Source organism: Vanessa atalanta, chromosome 6, assembly GCF_905147765.1.
Source record: "Vanessa atalanta chromosome 6, ilVanAtal1.2, whole genome shotgun sequence".
Taxonomy (NCBI): domain Eukaryota; kingdom Metazoa; phylum Arthropoda; class Insecta; order Lepidoptera; family Nymphalidae; genus Vanessa; species Vanessa atalanta.
Window position 1 is genome coordinate 13307718 of NC_061876.1, and position 22665 is coordinate 13330382.

Consider the following 22665-nt stretch of genomic DNA (forward strand, 5'->3'; position numbering starts at 1 on the left):
TACTTATTAAGCAAGCGGAACGTATTATTATCGATAATTAAATAACAGTAAAGAATTATAGAACATTTTAATATATATACATTTCACTCTCGAGTATTCGTTTAAGAAAAAAATTATAATTTTACTATCTATGATTCGTTTAGGATAAAGTTATTATTAATGGCGACGTATCGTGTATTGATTGACATTTTGTCCTCTAGGCTCTAGTTGCGTTTGTTACGTTTACTTTGAATGAACAAAAAACAGAGAAAATTACAATGTAAAGGTTAAACTAATGTGCATATAATAAATTATAAATGCGAAAGTGACTTGGTTTGTTCTGCATCAACGCCTCGCTCGATCGTTGTGAAATTAAATATATAATTGCAACATAAATTTATCTCAATCGAACATTTGTTACTGAACATGTAAGCAAGAACTAATGACGATTAAATTAAACTTCAGCAGTAGTGTCGTATTCCTAACTAGCGAAGGCAAATATTTTTATAGCCTTCATATTTCTGATGCTTTTTTTTTATAATTTGATAGGTATACCTATAGGTATATATAAATAATGTCGCTATATTGTATTTTGTACAAACGAATAGCTTTATATATTACTAGCCGTCTACCCGATACGATATATTGTTTTAAAAATATTCTTAAACTTCGTCTTCGTCTTTTACTTTTAAAAACAAGTCAATGATTTTCATGCTTTTTACATAAAAAATGACGAACTTCCATATAGGATTTCATTTCCACTTTATGCCTCATGAATGATTAATTTTCAAAGAATCTTTAAAATATGTATTTAAGTCATTAATATAAGGCTAAACATTGATTTCTAACATCTGATATGACGGATAACTATATAGCCTATTCCATTGGAATTAGGAAAAAAGATAAATAAACCTTAGATTTACGTTTTTCATGCGATTTGCCAATAACTCAGCTATATTGTGCACAACTAAGAGTTTTTGTTCGCAAATCCATAGTGAATATCAAGCTCTCAACCAATGATATCGCGTCGAATAGCTGTCAAATGTTCTTTATTTGGATTTTATCTAATTATGGTTGGAATAGAGTATATATACATTTACCCTCACCCGCTTAATAGATTAATTTAGAAAAATGTTCTTTTAGAATTACTTAAGTAATGTGACTATCATAAGGAATTCCTGTGCAAAATTTCATCTTGTCAAACCAACCGGTTAGTGTTGTACGTTGTGTGTGTACCTATAAACGGAGTTCATACATTTTTATATCGATTCACCCATATCTCTTTTTCTGCAAATTTATTAGCGACATTAAATCTATGATTTTAATAACGTTACCATAACTTCATACTTCAGTATTCCTTGTTATGTAAATGTTATGCATCTGTTTCCATTTAGTTTCTAAATAATCGATACGTTCATAAATATCACAGACATTTTATTATAAATTCTCAACGCTTTGCTTAACAATATAAATAAATGATTAAATACCTATCGTAGCGAACCATCATCTCTTGGTTGTGTAGTAATTACTACATCGCCAATTCGATTCGATATTTATTGCGCGGTCGAAGCCTACACTCGGGTACACAAGTATTAATTGAATAAGAGTATTTAAATTGAAAGAGTTTTTTTTAAGAGACTTGCTTTGCAAGATACCAATGTCTCAATGTATCTATTTTTTATAATAATTGTACTTCTCTTGGTTATAACCTACAAATAAAAAACCGTGTCAAAAATGTTTAGTAGTGTGATTCAACAAAAAAAATTATTTACAAATACTTCCGGAATTAACAATTAAATGATGGCACATCTTATGAATCAAAAAGTATCCAACATTACGTAAACACTGTAAAGACTTTGCCATTATACTACGTTTCATTACAATGAAAAATTTATCTCGTCTAGATGCGAGACTTAATGACACGGGCATTGTAATTACTGAAGGCTCTGGTCTCACAGATGCTATGATCTAGTGCCGTTGAGATAAAACCATGGACCGGCTCACGGTCACGGCTCACAAATTGCACGATGCACGCGTGCCTGCGCCGACGCAGCTAACGGACAACCGCGATACCAGACATTACACAATACCTCGTTGAAATCCGCAAATCATTGAGTACACTGATTTTGAGATAGAGAGCTACATTGTTTAAATCACACGTGTCTGTAACTGCATTCAATTTTAGATAATAATATTTATAACAGTAGAAAAGAAAAGTTAAAAACGTTAACGTTACTTCGCAACGGAGATGTATCGGTTTTGTATTTAACTTTGGACTACACCTTGCTCATAAAGTAGTGAAAAAAAAATTTAGATTAATATCGACTTGTATCTTTAATCAAATATAATATTTTAGTACATATTTTATCAGCAAGAAAATAAGGTAGACATTTATTATAGTCCAATAATTTTCTAGCGTTTCTTTATCTAGTGTACAATGTCCCGTCTAAAATGCAACATCTCCTTTATATTTTTATTTACTTTCAAACTGACGCTTGTATATTTAATATTAACTGGCATTGCGAGATAATCTGTCCATTTGACACGCCGTAAAGCCATTAACGAAATACACAAAACATAAACTAAGATTACTTGATACAACAAGTTTAATTTAAAAAATTTGAATTGATAGTCAAAACCCTCCTCTCCTCTCGAGAAGGTTTGAAGATTATTCTAGGACACTGCTTTGAGGCAGGTTGGCTCACGTGTGGCAGAATTTTCTATCTTCCCACGGAGTACGATATAAATTACAAAAGCATACGATAAAAATAACCACTCGGGCATCTTATTTTACTAAGCGAAAATAAAATATTAATAATACTAAAAAATATGTCGTCAAAAGTATTTTATCACTCGTGTCGCCCATTAAAGGTGTCCATTAGGCTCATCCTAATCAGATAGGCGATGTCAGCCGTCCAACAGCTGTCTGCGTGAAGGCGCGTCCCTTCTGTCTGAATCGCTTGCACATCACACGTTCATCTCGAACGTCACTATCGCCTGTTTGCTCTTTCTGCTAACTAATTACTTCGATTATATTGAATGGTTGTTATTCAGAAAACATTATTTATGTAAAAAGAAGTTTAAATATAAGATTAATAAAAATTTCTTCATCGACGTCAATCTGTATCTATACTGCGATATAAATATAGATATTTATATTGTGTCCAGACAGACTGCAGATCTGCAGTCTGTCTGGACACGCAAATTTTAATCAGTATAACCATTTTTGAAATTTTTGTCTGTTTGTCTGTCCCGCTCTAATTCAAGAACGGTTGAACCAATCTTTATAAAAAATGGTATATAGTTTGAACATGTGATTGCGCAAATGATAGGCTATATATCTATATCTATACTACTATATAAATCTGTAGAGTCTGTCTGTACACTCAATTTTATTGTAAAATTTTGTTATAAATATTCGTTTTATGACTTTTCGTTCTATGATCTTATAGATCCAATAAATATAATCAAACTAAAAAAAATAAGGCTAATTTTAAATTAATTTTAAAACGTCCAGCGAAGTGGGCGGGTAACAGCTAATATCCAATAAAGAGTTAAAGTTTTGATACAAATGAACCAGCTTACGTTCGATATTTATAAATATTCGGTATTTAAATTAAGTGTAGAAACACGTTTAGAAACCACATCTCATGAAATATCAACGTTAGGTGCACCGATTTTTAGAAAGAAAACGTAATATTTACTGTTATATAAATAATACCTATAATAATGCCTGTAATGCCTGAAAATTTCACACATTTGGGCTGTCTACTCTCCTTTTAAGAAGGTTTTGGATCTTATTTCATCACGCTTCTCCAACGCGGGGTGACGGATATACATATTTTGATTGATTTTGATTCGACACATTCAGGTTTCCTCACGATGATCTCTTTAAATGCAAAGTACGATAGTAATTATTTATAGACACAAATTAAGCACATGAACAGTAAGCAAATTTAGTGATGCCTGGGTTTAAACACTCAATCGTCGGTTAAGATTCATATGTCTATCTTGGCTGTTTTGTAGTTTGTCAGTTTAATTTAAAATTAAACATACCGAATATATAAAATAATAGACTACAACAAAAAAGACGACAGAGGGGCTATAAAGGGAAGTTAAGACATTAAAATAGAGTTTCACACAATGGCGTAAGGCCTCGTAGCCCATTAACATAAACACTGAGCGCCAAACCACACTTTCCGTTAACTAATACGCCTGGGATGGAGCGCGATGGACTTCGGTGAACTATTAAATAACACTAAAATGATACCACTTTATTTAGTTTTCGCTTCCATTTAAAATAATCTCAATGTCATTTTAAAAGATACTTTGATATAATGGTTTGAAAATAGATTTATATAAGAAGGATAATATGAAAGCTATTTCATATGTACTAAGTACATAGATAAAATATAAAAGTAAGGACTGCGATGACTGATTTTATCTACGGCGGCCAATGTCAATGGATACTACAATAAGCCGAAATACAGATACTTGGCTTTAGAGCTCAGTATGCACACCCGTCGGGGTAAGTACCACCCACTCGTCATATATTCTGAAGTCAAACAATATTTTTGTGTTCCGGTTGGAAGGTTAAGAGAGCCAGTGGAGTTACATGCACAAAAGACATAAAAGATATAAGAGGGATGATTATTATTTCTCACACTACCAATGTGTATTGGCAGTGTAATGTGTGCCAGTGTGAACTCCCATATGACATAATAAGCTCTCTATTCTCTTACTCTGATTGTCCGGTCGTTTTGTACGGTAATCCGACATGACCACTAAGAGACCAGCTTTACATGCTTACCGACCTACTACTGAGAATTGCCTTAAACGACATTTAAACAAGCGTCCTCGTCATCTGCAGCCCTATAAGTCACGAGACAAGCGAGACAGTTAAAACGCTGTAATACGTGTAGAAATTCATCTCTCTACCATGTTTATCCGTCGATTGGCCGAAAAGGGAAGACTGTCTTGTTAAATCAAAGGATCGTCATAAGAAACAGCGCCCTTGCCCGCAAAAGGTTCTTTTTATAATAAACTGCCTCAACGTATCCGTGTCTGTAAATCAAACGCCAGCAGCTCCCGCACGTAACGTGAACACTCGATCGGGGGACATGTATTATTAATATCTAGACGTTACAACCTTATGATTTATTGACACACGCCGCGTTTCTCGAGTCTAATCAAGTGTTAATTTACGACGAAATGCGAAGCGAATGCCGTTTTTATTACTACCTTTATAATATATTTTACGGCTTTCTTAATAGGCTTTACTCTGGCAGTTAAAATAACAGACTTTAAATAATTAATTAAATAACTTCGCACACGTAGAATTCAAGTTTCAATCAGCGAATTGTTTTATTATTTATTTGTCTTGGGAAAGTAAATGAGTAGAACAACCACTGTAAATCATAATATACTTCGTTCAACTAGATTACTGCATGTTTTAATTTTACAGGTTTATATTAAATGTAAAACTGTCACTGGCTAATGTTGCACATTTTGGTCACATACAATCTTGTCATTACAACGCTAACCGATGGTGTACATACTATTCATGTAGCGTTAAGTTCTATATGTATAAATTTAACTAACGAATACCATACAAACATACAATACATTCGTATTGTATGTTTGTATAATACGAAAAATATTACTATAATTTGTATTCGTTTTAAAATTTAAAATTGTTACTGATGATTTAATTGTACTGTAACACAATGCCTTATATAACTACATTAAATAGTATATTTTAAATATATATTCTAATGATAATAATCGCTGTGATACGATTATCCACACTTTATATTTACGAAAGACGGTAAAAATCAAGTCGCTTTGGAGCAAACAATTTGAAATCACAAAAAATACCACTTTACAAAGGAATTTATTATCATTAAAAATACCCTAATGAGGCGGTGCATTCCTTCGTTTTATAAAATGGTTGTGTATAGAAAGTATGTGTATCGCATGACTGAATCGTTTGATCGTGATCCAAAACAACGGGGTAACTGAGCAATTTCACTGGGAAGGCTCAAAATGATGGCAGAGCCAGAAACCGGTCCGACAAAGCGTCGAACTGACTTTTTGTATTTCCTTTTTTCTTTCACATAATCATAGCCCGCCATGCGAGCGATCCCGCGTCGGGAGAATACACAATTATTCGCAGCCATTCGGATGTGTTCAGATGATACGATAAGAAGCAGTTGTTTCATTTCTATCTTACCACATATCAACTAAATACTGATACCGTATAAATTAAATAATATATCAAGATAAATTAAGCAATATATCAAGCAGTAGCCTACAATGTCATTTACTTAAGCTTTTTTTTTATATTGTCCGGGTAGACATATGACTCCACTTCACCTGATGGTAAGTGGAAGTGGAGTCCAAACGCAAAGACGACCAGTACAATCAGCAAGAATGAGCTGCACTAGTCGCCTTTGCCATGCCAGCCCGCAAGATGCCTCTTCACGCCTCTAAGGCTGACATATGGACATAGAGAACTAGCTCACTGAACCTTCAAACCGGGAGACAACAATAGTATTCCTGTTTTAGAGGTAGAATATAATAATAATAAAGTGTCAGGCCTACCACCAAGGACAAGTAATAGTTTTAGTTCTAATTTCAAAAATAGATGAGGATAGATTTCTTTCAAATAAACATTCTACAACTTGCCTTTGTCGTAAATGAACTTTATTATTATTTAATTAAAAATAAAAGATTCTCCGTGGCTTGGAAACAGTTTTATTTATATGAATTGAAAGTGTCCTATGTATATGTTTATATAGAGCGGGATGGGTCATTTTAATAAGCAGGCACTAACCTTACGAGAATCATGCTTTCGATCTCTGTAGAGATTATAATACGATCATGTTTCATAAATGAACACAGTGTTGCTGCAGTTTATAACATGTACAGACAATTGCTAATACTGAATTTAATCTTGAGGAAACATGCACGTTTCGGATAAGATTTGGTCTCATCCATACCCACCAATTGAAACTGCAGAGCGTGGTGGAATAAACTCGGAGGAAACTTTTTAAAATATACCTCTAGTAACAGTAGAAACTGACTGGGATGTATAAAACTGTCTGTTAAACTCAAAACTTTACTAACATCTAACAGTATCCTGACACGTATAAATATTAACGACTAAATGTAAACAGCCCCTTATACACGAGCTGCGTCTGCTGGAATTTAATTAGACACAAAGTCAATGCATAATTCATTAAGTTAAAAAGACTGCAATTACAAGCTTTGGTTTGTTAGGCAGATCATAAGATAACGATGAATATATTATTATATTATCTGTTATCCGCTTTCCAATTTATGGTGAAGTAATGTACTTTTTGAAGATGTTTATTAAATAACGTTATATTCGTAAAAAAGCGGCCTAACTTGAAGAGAATATAAAACGATTTCGTCAAATTAACAGCACGGAAGAAAAATATTTAAATTTAAACGCGTAGAGTAATTTAATATTTAAATTTCAGGTCAAATGTATTTTAGTTATTATTGTAACTTGTATATTTTCATTTGCTGAAATATGTCTCCGTGACAAAATTCTTCTGATCCTCCTTAAATCTAATGTATTTATAATACATATTCTGAACCGAGGTTGGATTTTTGATAAAATAATGAGCATATATATTACATAGCTTCAGAAATTAACAACAAATAAAAAAAATAAAAAAATTAAGTAGATTATTAAAACTCTTTAGCACTCCTAATGACTGTTTTAGACAAATATAGACTCTTCCACCGTTCAAAATATCTTAGTGAACATTTGCGTTGTTGTGATAAAGATAAAGTCGAGTAATTAATTTTCATGTCTCTTATGTCACGTTTGTGCTCGACTATTTCTGCTACGTGCTTTTTGGAATATGGTGCTTTGGTTGAACCTAGATGGGACGTGCAGACCAAACCCTAGCCTAGTCTAGGGACTAGTGATTTGTGCTCCGCATAGGCCAGCTAACCGTCGGGGCGCCACGAATAGTATGCTTAAGCGTTGCAGCAGCGCTCCCCAAAGAAACAGGGTACCATTAATTTTTTAATGAGTATTTCGGTACACTCTGAGTTCTACATACTAGAGATACTTAAAAAAAATATAGTTAAATAAAGTTATAGTAGCATATTGACTATAATAAGTCAAGGCTAATATTTCAATCCATATAGTTTTAATTAAATAATATATTTTAATTCATAATTATCATAGTAACTCCTCTATTTTTGTAATAAACAATCGAAACGCCAGTTGTAATCGCTTAGATCGATTTCTAGCGGTAATCCATCAATTATTGATTTCTTGATTTATGATTACTGCATTATACCTACATGAAAGTTCTAATAAGGAATTATAATGTATTGTGCTGAAACTAGTAATTATTTGGATACCTACCGATTTAAAATTACAATAATGCTTACAAATTGTATAAAGTTTATAAATATAATTATTTTAACATGTTGTGAGAAAGGTTTTAAGAATGAATGTGGATGGATATAAAGGTAGTGGACGACCCAAGAAACGATGGATGGATTGTGTGATGATTGTGAAAGACGATATGGTTAGAAAGAATGTTACCTGTGAGATTACGTCCGACAGAGAAGTAAGGAAGAAGAAGACATGCTGCGCCGACCCAAAGTAAAATTGGGATAAGGGCAGGAGGAGGATGATGATTATGATATTTTAACATAAATAATTATACAACCTAAATTTTATACTAATATTTAGCGGAAAGCACGGAATGGCATCTCTTCTCTTTCCATCTCCGATTTGGCCAGACCAGACTATGAGAGTGAGGGAACAAAGGCACCAGCTATTATTATATTATATTACCACTGTAATATTTCCTACTGCTGCTAACCTCTATCACAATCTGAACTTTAATGAAAGACTTAAAATGTTTGAAAACCGATCGACTGTAATGAAGCCGTACATTAAATAAGATAGTTGATTAAATCAGTAATTAACATCAAAATCTTTTACCGATAAATAACTTACTGGTTACGATAATTAACGATGTTTTTCCATACAAAATATTATCTAAGAAACTGCAATTATTACCCTTTGCAATATTAACCGGTGTAATAAAGTTAAGGCTATCTGTTATCTAGAATGCACACGGTGGCTATTATTCCTGTAAGACTAGCTGTGAAGTTGACAGATCACTTCATCGGCTTATGAGTTATTGCTTCTCTAACTTATTGCACCTGTCAATCAAGAACTCCCTCATCACGCTCAGTGGGAAAATTAAGACATATTATGACAATTAATACAAGTTTACCTATATGTTTTTATTGTTTAAATTACGGACTATCTGATGAGTAATTCTTTCGGTAAGTATTATAACTTTTGGAATTGGTATCTTCATCTCTGTTATAAAAAGTTTTAAAGCATCATTTCGATTTCGTTTTCCTATCTATTTATTATATTATACTTATATGATATATTTTTTTACATTTTCCTAAAATAATTTATTGCCGGTTAAGAGTCACAGGTTATAGTGTCCGCGCTGAAGCAGTTAAGCGTGACCAGCGCGCAGGTGCAGGAGGGCAAGGGCCGCAGCGCTTGAGCGTGAAACAAGCCATTGTTGACGAGCTCCCACGGTACCTATATATAAGCCCTAGGCGAAACGTTACTCCTTAAGCCCCGTTGGGTCACAGATTGTTTTTAATTTTTACCAAACTATAATGTACAAAACAAACTACAATACCATTTTATCCATTATAAATTTCTCTCAGAAATGACTACTACTAATTTTCTAATTAAATACATATATACATATATATATATCTGCACTTCACAAATTAGGAGTACACTCCATGCTTTCCTGAATATCCAAAACAAGACGAGTCTGCGAATAAAATAAACATCAGCAAGTAAATTGACTTTTAGAGAGAATCATCGAATAAAAATCTGAATAAATATTTATACTTTCATATCAACTTAGGCATAATCATATTGATTTGGCTTGGCTTTATAATAATTGGCTTGAAATAGTTCAGAAAATGAAAATTAGACGCACATTTAAAGCTTGTTAACATGATAACAGTCATGTTTCTTATAAGCCTGGTGTGGGAGTGGCCAGGGCATCCCATTACGGCGGGAGCACACAAACTTGATACGCCTGTTACGGTGGCTGTCAAGCGACACTCGTTTACCCATTACGGCACACCTAGGCCGCGCACTCTTTGACCAATTTGTCCCGTGTCAAGTTTTTATGTGATGTTTGTTTATTGTATCACGTGTATCGTATTTATTTTTGTAATTGCTATAAAATACACTCTCGTACACTTGACTTTATCCGCTGTAGAGTATGTTTTGTGTTTTGAAGCGTAGATCGTCATTCAGTCAAATACAATTGACCACATCCAATCAAGCGTGTACTTCCTATTCTTATTAACAGTGATCTCTCTAGATATTTATTATGTAATCAGCTGTATTACTATTATTACAATTTCCATCAGTTAACAGTACGGTATATAATAATATCAAGTGTGAACAATTTGTAAGATCGTTTTATCCGTTATGAAAACACATCATCACTGCAATCATTGATAACTACAGTAACAATCGTGAGATGACGTCTTGCTGTTGATTTGCTGATTATGAACACATTCGACGAGCAAAAGCAGAAATTCGAACAAAAAGCAAATCTACAATGCTCGACTAGGAATTATGTAAGATAAGTCACGATACTATATGATACACTAATTAAACAGCTTTCTTTTCTTTATAGCGTTTACGTTTTCGTTCCGTTAAAGTACAAGCACTGCTGAATCTAATTATAATTATAATAAAAATTTGGGAATGTTACCCAGGATCCCTTAAATCCGGCCCTGGTCAGCCTACAACGATACCGTGCGTCAGTTCTTTTTTTTAAATTAACCGAATGATTGTAAGTGTTGGGTTCCTTGTCCGTTCTTCTTGGTACTAATTGCATATTTATATTTTTAGACATTATATTATTATTTTAAAAGTAGTCTTTGTAATATTTAACTAAAAGGTACTTGAAACTGTGGCTCAGATTTCAGTTGAACGAACTTCGATACGAAATAGTTTCTGTTTTTCCTCAAAATTAGGAGTAATTGAGTATTAATATTTTTTTTATGTTTCGAAGTCCCATAATGTGACAAAGTTACATATAATTAAGTGGGATCGAGGTCAATGACTTGTTGATGATAATGACTATTCTTTTGAATGTTTATTACTTGTGACAACACGTTCGTTATCAGTATCGCCTGGGTAGGTAAATACCTACTTAAAAAATCATTTGTTAGAAAACCTAAAACTTAGAGCGTAAACTTTGTCATGTGTATAATATATTATTTTACAACATATAATATTAATTTTAACATTTAGGTATTTTTTTACAAAAACTGCCTCCAGATAAAATACCTTCACAAGAGTGCATACCATAATATTTCCATCGATAAAAGATGATAATTTAAAAAGATCCATTCAGATTCTACCCGATACGTTATATATCTAAGAAATTATATTAAACGTAAAGTTTATACTTTTTTTGAATAAAAAAACACGGATAAGGCAGTGTGATTACTGATTAAGTATCAATATGCATACTTCTTCCCTTAATTCATTAATCCCTATAATCATTTCCCGGTTAGTAATTAAGACATTCAGATTGATCGCTGAAATGTATAAATTTCAAGTCCTCGAGTTTAGTAATGTAAGCCAATAATTAACACTAGTTAGAACATCCGCTTACTCATTAGAGTAAGCAGCGAGCAAGCTTCAAGGCTATACATCATTCCGCTAACGGCATTTGAATACCCGTTTTATCTAAAATGGACAAAATATGTATCTATACAAACGTAAAGAAATTCAAGTGATTTACTGCTTCTTGTATTATTATATCGTGGTTTATCCTGACTTACAACTTTTATTATTTTAAAAATAATATATTGTTATTTTCGGGTTATTTTGATGGGCCTTTATATGTATTTCGAAAAAACAAAAAACAACGTCACCTAAAACAGAAAATGACTCCGAATAACACCAAGTTGTCTTATGTCGTTGCTTGTAGCGAATTTAACTCCGAGAAAAGAAACTAAGGGAAATATCAAATCGACGAAAATATCACATGAATGACTATTATTTTTAATTAAAAATAAATGTTATGGCTTAGTTGTATTTCAATTTATATGGAAATGATAATTTACTTTATTTAATATGCCTTTGCCACATATTTTTTACATTTGGTCCTCTGTTCAGTGTTTGCCTGGAAGAGATCGCTGCTTTAGCGATAAGGTCGTTCGTTACATCCAGTACAACTGTGTACATTCCCTGATTTATTCTATACCCATATAAATAATTAGTTAATTGGAATGCAATAAAATATTTCTAATATAAATAAATATTTCTTTAGGAACTAAATATTGTCATATATAATTTTTAATTCGTATTATGTTACGCTACAAATTCGTTATAATCAAAACTGACTTTTGTTATTGAATTTTAAATTCAAGTCAAGCGAAAAGTGAACAATAAATGCAGAATTTAGAAATTAGGGGAGCCTTTGAAACTCGTTTGAATATGAAACCCTTTGAAATATAAAATGTTAATTCATCAAGTAGCAAAGTATAAATCAAACAACAATAGAGCCGAGACATACGGCTGGAGTGTTTAACGACTATATTATTCAGCTTAACACGTGAAGAGATTTGTTGCAAATAAATTGCCAACATCGCGGTGTCAAGTAACGCTTTCGTGTTGACGCTGGGATAGATTCAAATGATAATGTTTACGTATATTACGGAACAATAATACAAACACACAATTTAATCTATTTTAGTATTTTATTATTTTCATGTATTAGTTTGCTAGTAAACATTAATAGTTTCAGTTTATTTTAGAAGTTGAAACAAGTTAATAAAACATTTAATCAAGTATTCTGCATTGGGACAGATAAAAGAAAATAATTAAACATCATTAAAATATAAATCTTTGATCCAGTATTATTATAAAAATAATGAACTTAAAATACAAAAGTTTTTAACAAATAAGCATTTTTATGACGTTAATTTTTGAAGTATCTTAAACGTACTTGTTTAAAAATTATTCAAATATCTAAACTGTAAATATAAGTGCAACGATAGTCAAAAATATTAACAAACATACTTTGTAATAATACCCGATACAATTTTTTTATTCTAAGTTATATAAAAAGCTTGTAAAATTGAATATTATTTGTGCTATTGTTATAAACGAAATTAAAAAAAAAACACAGTAGTAGGCAACGCAATAGTATGACAATGCTTTTAACGAATCTTCACGGTAGGTACATCAATAAAGCCCGGTGTGCGCTATGGCCGGCTCATCTCGCTCTATATTGCATTATTGATATGAAACGCGATCAAAGTCTATTGTCGAAGTCCATCAAAGTTTGGAGCGGGACCCCTCGGTGGGGGAGCGACCTCGTTACATGCTCTTGAACTGGTGCACAATAAACTACTCACAACTTGTGGTACAATTCAAAAGCAGATCAGAATAAATATAATGTATTTTATGAGACTTAATATCTACGGATATTAAGTTTATGGAACACTGACGTCTGTTAGTCCCGATGGTATAATATATTAAAATATATAGTTCATTTGGCTAAAAAAAAAATCCAATGAATATTACGACAGTTTAAAGGTCAATGTAGCAAAGTTTTTGGTTCTCTGGGTGGTTACACCCTCACCAATTATTCTACCACCGGAAAATTGTGCAATCAAGGTCAAAAGATAAATAACCTCTCAGACACAAAGGATGGAGGTCATCCAAAAAAAAGTGAAGGGTATCAGAAATCGTTTAACAAATAATCGCTTCTGACTTGCAGTGTTTCGATGCGAGCGTTTCGTAATAAAGCGATAGTTACAATATTTATATCGGGTTGTAAATGTCACTCCAGGTTATTTGTCGGATCGATCCTCATATTTCATTAGCCTTACCCATTATCAAAGCGAGCACAAAGTTTGTTTCGTGGACGCTCAACTCAAACTCAAATTCCTTTATTCAATATAGAAGTATTACACTTTCTTATTGATTGTCAAGTTAAACACTACCACCGGTTCGGCTCTCAATACATTTTTTGTATTTAAGAATGTTTAATTTATGATAATCTATTAACGTTTTTAAATGCCCCCTGTATAAATAAACTATAATAAATTAAATAAAAGATTATGTAAATATAATTTTCTAATTTTATTTATGGAGTATGCAAAATCGAGCTTTTACACTTTAAAGTTGCCATTTCCTAAATACATTTCGTTTAATTTATTCATAGCATCAATTTAATACGAAAACGACGAATGATTATATTTTGTTATAAGATAGTCGGCGACCGCGATTTTACTTATTTACGTTTTGGGAAATACGAAAAAATAAATTTAGAAAAACCAACCAAGTGCGAGTCGTACTAGCATGAAGGATTCCAAACAATCTATAAAGCAACGGCAAAAAATTATATGCTCGATAGACGGACTGACAGACGAACGGACAGTGGAGTATTAGGAATAAGTCCTGTTTTACCCTTTGGATACGGAACCCTAAAAATATTTTTAAGGCGGTTAAAGGTGACATGAAAAAAAAATTAATTTCTTAATGTATTTCGTTGGTTGCAATTACGTATTAGTGCCTTAATCTGCCTGTGTGTAAAAAATATAAAAATAAGGTTCATATTTTTATATGAACCATAATCCCGCATAACTGGCATGGCACGTTGAGCAATTTAAAGCAAATTTTCTAATAATGAAACTCGATCTAAATTTAGTTAGCAGTTTCGCTTAAACCCAAAGCAAAAACAACATAATCGTGTTCGTAATCTCTATAACAAATGGATTTGTCACACTTTGTCGCCGCTCGAATAAAAATGAGACATTATCTACTTAATTACTAAAATATATTTTAAATTTTATCGAAAACTACTTCTATATATTTTTATTGGTATCCCAGTCAATGGCAATTTACGTGCAATTGTCAGACACGGCATTGTTCGTCTGCGCCCGCGCATGCTACCGCGCAAATTACCATAGACGATTGCGTATTGTTCCCCTCTGACCAAGCGCCATTGTTTACGCAACACGGTGAAATGAAAAATGAACTAATGGATAGCCCTTCCGATGGGCAAATTTATTGTTAAGCCAATCGTAATTACGAACAAGAAGCAAAGCCAACAATATTGAACGAAAGGTATTGCCTATATAGGCCATTGCGTAATTTGAACGTTAATAAAAAGTATTTCTAAAGTAAAACAATCCAAAGTGTACGTTAATTTTAGAAACTTTTACTTGTATAATTTTATTACAACTAAGGTTATTGTGTGTTCAGCTCATTCATAAAGTACCATCAACTCTAAGTAGTTTAAGGTGCCTCAACAAACAAAAAGCTGTATATTGGCGGTTAGCTTACTTCCTAGCAAAAGCATTCCAAACACTCGCACACCACTAAATTTTATAAGACAAAGTCCCAGTGCCAGCCACGTTTGTCTGCTTGGAGGCTTGAACGTGTTAAACTTAAATACTACCAACCAGATCTTCAAACGGTTTTCACCAACAGATGGGATGATTCATGAGATTGATTTTTATAATCATTTATTAAGTTCTTATGTAAATTGACTAAAATATGATTGTAGAATATCGAAAAAAACAGTAATTTCGACTGGGGAGCGTTACTGTAAAGCGCCGCATAAATCAATGGAGTTATATTATAGAGCTATACGTCGAGTTATTTATATTATAACGTAAACATTTTATTTAGTCTCTTATTCTATCAATACCTAGAATTCAATTATAAACATGTTCTTATATTATCAGCTCTCAAGGTTAGTGAAGAGTATGTAATAAACCCCCTTGACCAAAGTCATAACAATCATCGTGAGCGCATCTTGTCGAGAGAACCGAGTACGTCAGATGACTTATTATACACAAATCTTATTTTTTCTGTTTTCAAACTCGCAGCTTTAGTTGCAATAATGGTTTTAAAACGTCCGTGATAGCTCTATATTTAACCTTTTAGATTCCACAAACTTTGCTTCCTTTGTCTTTCTTTGAAGAGATGTTCCTTTGGCTAGAAGAGTTCAAGCCCTGGTAAGGTAGATTACCAACCCTCTGCAGTAGCGGGAAATTTTAATTGATTTGACTTTCCCTTTTGTAAATTGCATTATACAAAAGTTATTCGTTATATATTTTGAAATTAAATTCACTGCATTTAAACTTTAAAAAACCGTTACCTTCTCCGTCGCGTGGTCGGGAACCCAAAAGTTAAAGATAAAAAAATAATTACTCCGACTGCCGTCACAGATACAATCAACGGTTTTCTAACGCGTCCGTTGAGAAGGGTGTGTGATTTTAAATATTATACCGCAATTAATCTCGGTTCTTTAAAATCATACCTTATTGTGTGATATGAAGGTCGTTTTTTAAACAAATCACGATCATAGAAATTATTAAAAAAACAGGATGTGATCCACAAGCGACCGTTTTGTAAAGGGAAAGGAGTACGTTATAATTAACATTATAATATATCTCGACTCGTAGAGAAAGTAATCAGTAAACTTTTTTTGAATATATTAACAAAAGTTTTTGTTTAAGAAATATTTGTTTATGATGGCAGCATGAAAAACTTAATCCCTACATAGAAAGAGGGCACAAGTGATACATAAGATTTCAACGCGTGATAACCGTTTAAAATATAGCTTGAGATATCGAATACACCTGCGCGGATACGCGGCTTAGTGACTCCATCGTCGCACGTGACTTGTCGCAAAATGCATTTCCACAATATGTAAATATCGCATGTTAATGAAATAACTGACCGATTCATTTTAATTGTTGAGCGAGTATTCTGAAAGTCATTCATACGATAAAACAAAGTCAAGTCGATAAAAGTACGAAAGTATTAATATATTTAAGCACAGAACTATAGTTTTATATCACATTATAACGAGAGTACTATTGTAGTGCAGCAAGAAATAAAATAAATGAGATAATTATAGCAAGAAACCTTTTTCATTGTTTGAAAAATAAGGTTGATTTCTGCAACATCGTTTGGCAACGCAGTTTAAATTGAAATGTAAAATACAGTTATAAAAAACTCTCAGTCGACTGCACGTTAGTGTGTGTTCAAATATTTATATTCCGCGTTGACGTGCTATAAAAAGGATAATTTTGTAAAATCACTTTTTAATTCGCCAGATGAAATAATAATTCAACTCAATTCGGTAAAAGGGGTTTTTGTTAAATCACACTTCAAACCAAAACCTGGATAATATGCTTCCTATTCGAGCTTTGCTTTATAAAACTGGTATCAATTTTGTTATACGATAGTCCTAGCAGATATTTACAACAGTAGTAAATTATTTTAAGTCATAAAAACTTCAATCAAACAAAAACGTCAAGATCTTTTACTTTATAACTTGTTAAAGTTTTGTAGATGACTATGGCGAAATAATCTGTGCCCTCTTGGGACAAATAAAAGCCAGAATAAAAAACAAAAAAAAAACTTTTGTAGATCAAGTGACGTTTATTTATCTTTTTACCGGATAAATAATAAAATAAAAATAAACATTGTTATACTTAAAAAATATCCGAACGGTATCCAAGCTTTTAATTAAAATAACCGAAAACGTTACTCAATGTTAGTTATTGCCATTTTTTTGCACAACAAACAGTTTCTTTTGTTTACGATGTCCACCATCTGCCGCATTTCCAGATGTCATAGCGTGACGACTTTAATATAGGAGGTATTTTAAAAAAAAATAGATCATTGTTTGGAGATTTGTACATATTCGGATTATGTTTAACTATGTAAAAATATCGGCAAAATTATTCTACTATTTTTAATGTTTTTTATTCGCGCATTATATATCTTAGCCAGAGCAAGTTTGCAACATTGTTAAAATAAGTATCGGGATAAAAAAATAATAATTGCACCTCTAATTTTAGAATATTACGACGAGATAAAAATAATTTGCTACGTTTATAGCCAACAGAGTTGCTGTTTATTGTAAGTTAAATAAAATAAATTAAAAAAAGAAAACACGTTTACATTTGTCATGTAGATATCAATTGTTAAAAAGTAGTAATATTGTCTATGACTAAATCGCGATCTAGACCGAAGAATTATATAGTTATAATTAAGATGTATAGGGTAAATAGTAGTTAAATTCGACAAGAACATGATCAACAAGAGAACAAAACATCTTTTAAAATAAAATAAAAAAAAGTTAAATATATTTGTTTACCATAGACAGTAAACTAGTTTGTATAGTATTAGTTAACCAAATTATTATTTGTTATTGGGCTGACATGGGAATTCAACCCAGAACATCAGAATAATAGCCGCGTAAGTTATCGGGGCAGTACTTAGTAAGTAAACGGCATGTCAAATAAAAGGATTTAATTCAATCAAGTCTTCATTACAAATTAAAACAAAAACAATGTATTTATATAGTCTAAGATTCTCAGATTCTTATTTAAAGATTTGTATCTCTCGATCTGAACCCAAAAAAGCTTAACAGATTTCATTACAGATTCAATTGTACTAGAAGATTTAAACAGTAAGTGATAATATACTTATTTTTGTTGCTAAATATAAAGCTTTTAGCTTAGTACTTAGCAAAGGCAATAAAATATTTGTCTTTAAGGATATATTTTCATCAGTTATTCAATTATTTCGTGTTTATAAGTGAAAATGATATATTAAATATTTGACAAATAATTTGTTATACTAAATTTTAATATTTTAACAGACTTTAACATAGTAGATAATATAATTAAATGTTATGTGTTGTGTAATACTGTATTCAGTCCCGGGCGAGTACGGGTCCACATTGTAAGCAGCGTCTAGACTATTTCTAATAGACACTATTTAACATTCTAAATTCAACACAATATTGTTTTTAGAAACTTAAATATTTCTTTGACCTAATTTTTTATTTATATTTGTATCATCTGAGATATTTTTCGAGTTTTATTTTACTGTGTTTATTCGCTCAGTTAATCACGAATTTAATTATAAAATTTTAGAATTATATTTTATATACGTTAGACAGTGTACGTATTAATATTCGAAAAGAAAAAATTGTTTTTCTCTTTTACGTAGAGTATCTGTGAGACAGCCACGGATATCTAGACGTCGAGTATTATGCGAAGTCAGACCAAGCAACTCAACTTAAGTAAGCTTCTCGAAAACCATGACGTAAATGTTCAATAAATCATTTTGCTTATTACCTATTTTGGCTTTTAAATATCTAAAAGGATAATTTTTTTTTTTTTAAATAAAGTAATATGACGATATAAAAGTACTTGTAAAACCATACTTGAATTAAATTTATTTTGATTTTGATCATATCCATAAAAACCTGTATATAAATAGTTTATATATTTCGAAGAAAACAATTAAAGCACATTATAAGAAGACATTTTCATTAAATAATAAACACACGATAACTTTGATTTAGGTTTCAAACAATAACATTAAAATGTATCCTCTAACTTACAAGGTTAAAAAATTGAAAAGTGATTCCCACAACTTGCGTGTTTAACCGTGTCTTATTCTTTATGGAAGGTTTCAAAATAGCATAACCGAACGTTATACCGTCCGTGGGACCGAAGAATGTGTATGAATTAGTTTTACTTTGAAAAACATATAACGCAATTGTTGTAAGATTTTGTTTAAATAAAAAACAAGATAATTAACAATTGGCATTGGATTGGTAATTACATACAGCAAAATTATCACTGTTTAATTTAAATGTAAAGTATGGTAACATCCTCAATGTTACATGCTATAAAAAAAAATGTTTGTTTTTTCATTTAATTTTCTATGTAATAATGACGTCAATTTAATAATTATGAATTGTTAAGAAACGATAAAAACATATATGTTGTAGATGATTTTATATAGGAAAACATCTTTAGTTTAAATGTATATTAGAGAAAAACCTCTTTTAATTTTGTACCAATAGAATTGTTTTATGAAAAATACAAAATTATCTCTGTTCAAAATAGAACAAGAATGTATATCAATATATTAATTAGTATACGAAACGAGCGTCGTGAGTAGACAACGGTGAAAATACATAATTGATGAACAAAAAATGATAGCGTTTAACTATCGTTGCGTATAACGAAGTCGTGCCCAGTGCTGCGCAGGCGCATCGCCACTTTCCCTAGCTCTCGTTTGAACGATCTATAAGATGAATGTATTTCTTATAAAGATCTAGCTTACAGTAAAAAAAACACAAAAAAAAAATTCACTACCATGTGATCATTTCATGGTTTTCGTTTATACATGTAGGTAATACTTATTTTACTTTTGACAGCCATACCTATAAAAAGTTTACGCCTTGGCAAACACTTGATGAGTGATTTTTTTATTCTAATTGTAATAATGTAAACAAAAATTGCTATGTACTTAATTAATTTTCTTATTTTAATAAAAATGAAATAACTTCTAATGTACACAATGTGAAAAACAAATGAAATAAAATAAATTAATATTCGAAAAATATTGCTCCAGCTGAAAATAAATTGTTATAACAATTAAATAGTTTTACAATAATTACTAAAATATTTTAATAAAAAATACCTCTTTTAAAAAAATCCTTCAAACGACCGCAACTTTAACCAAACACATCACTAAAAGTAAATCACATTCAAGCACACAAAAGCAATTTTTCGCGTCCCTGAAAAAGTTGGCACTGGCAGACACGATCGTGAGTGGAGGAGGTCGCGAACAAACTGGCAGTCTGGCAACCGCCGAGTGCCGACTGCCGGAGCCGACCGTCGTGTGTCGGCGCGCGGTCCGCGGTGCTCTACGGAGCGCATCGGACCCCGGCAGCAGGCTTTGTTGTTGTCATTAGTCGAGGAGATTAAACTTTCAATAAATTATTGCTTTAATCTATACTGTTTTTGCACAATATATTACTATCGATATCAACAGACAAAAGAAGAAATAAAATATATCGAAATCTAGGGAATTAAGCTTGATAGTCTGACTAATTTTTATAATACTTTCGCATGTTATAAATTTAAAAATATAACAAAATAATTATTATTATTATCTTACCTAATTTTATTATAATAAATACGACAACGTGTTTTTTTATATGTAAATATATTTTCGTCTTGAAGAAGCTCCTGGCTTATTTAAATTGACCCCAAGGTAGTGAGGGCGCGCAGCGGCCATGCGCGTACGTCGTTCGTTTTTCTCGCGTCCGTGGATGTACCGACGCAGAATTTTAAAGTTCTTTTTGCATTCTCTGTATTAAAATTCGGGATATTTGTTCAGTTAGTTTTACCAAACATTTATTTTAATTCAAATAAAAAAAAACTGATAACTGAAATGATTTCCTTATTTCATAATATTGGATAAATCTGATATTATTTATAAGAGATACTGGTATATTTTATAAGTACTATATCTACATATTTTATGAGGAATGCGGTATTGCACGAACACTATAGTAGGTACGTAGCTTTATGATTTAATGAAAGAAGAAATTATGTAGCGAGTTTGTAACCACCATAAGACGAATAAAATTACGATAAACATCAACAAACGCTAAAACTATTAGCCATAAATTCATCAATATAAAATATCTGGCGAATAGCTTTATTGTATTGAAAAAAGAAAAGTTGACGGAAATTTAACAAATATTTTTGCCGTTGACTTTTTACCGAATAACTTTCGTTTAAAATTACAGTCGTGAAGTATAAATGAGGGTAGCCAGACATTATCTCCTTTGAGGAATATTTACGAGGCATATAATATCAGCAACGTGGCGCTTGGTGTATGAAAAATTAAAAAAATGTTTTCTTAAAGTCATTCAATACAAGTTCCTACAAAAATTATTTTTTCTATTGTTTACTTAAGTATTCACTGTCTCACCGGAATCTATCAAATGTTTTAATACGTCATAGATAATTATGAATCAATACATTACTAACACAAAAGAAAAATAAAACAAACTTAACAAAATCTTTATTTCTTAAATATCATACGAAACAGTGTAATATGTCTAACCTTCCACGACGACATCGTGCCCCGTACAATACCATTATGCGGATCTGATGACTGATACGACTAATAGCGTGAAAAAAAATAAGTTAAAAAAAACTATCATTGGAGTCTGTGGGGCGTGAAATTAATACCACAGGTTACTCGAGTCGAGATGATTCATTGCGAAGGGTACACCACGTGTAGTATTCGTATTTTAAAAACTTAATTCTTTATTATTTTTTATATATATCTTAAAAAATCAAATGATCTGTACGTGTAACTAACTGAACTCCTCCGAAACGGGCGGACCGGTTTGTGTGTATTGGTTCCCTGGTTTAGTTAGTAGAAAATCACTAGATTACAGTCGGTTACCTGCATGCTGCAGGCACAGGGGACATGTTGATAGCGCATTATGTGTGTGTGTGAGTCTTTTGTACCGGTGTCTATGGATGTAGTTGACCACTTACGAAATAAATATTTGCCGTTCGAAAATAAATATTTAATTATGATTAAAAAAATAAATAGCCTTTTTCATTTTAAATTCAAACAATAAGTTCATTCATAGATCAATGGGATGGATGATACTCATTATGGACAATAATCGTTAAAATAACAACCTGACTCGATAAATCTCGTCCACCTGCGCCGGCTCTCGATTCTAACGA

The 22665-nt window shown here is 31.8% G+C and overlaps 1 protein-coding gene across 1 annotated transcript in view; it reads right to left on the reverse strand.

Moving 5' to 3' along the window:
- LOC125064971 overlaps positions 1-20806 on the reverse strand; it is a 72989-nt gene extending 52183 nt beyond the window's left edge. The window contains exon 1 of the mRNA XM_047672334.1: positions 20588-20806. The gene's annotated coding sequence lies outside the window, so the exon portion shown is untranslated. The remainder of the gene's footprint in view (positions 1-20587) is intronic.
- Between the last annotated feature and the right edge of the window lie 1859 nt (positions 20807-22665).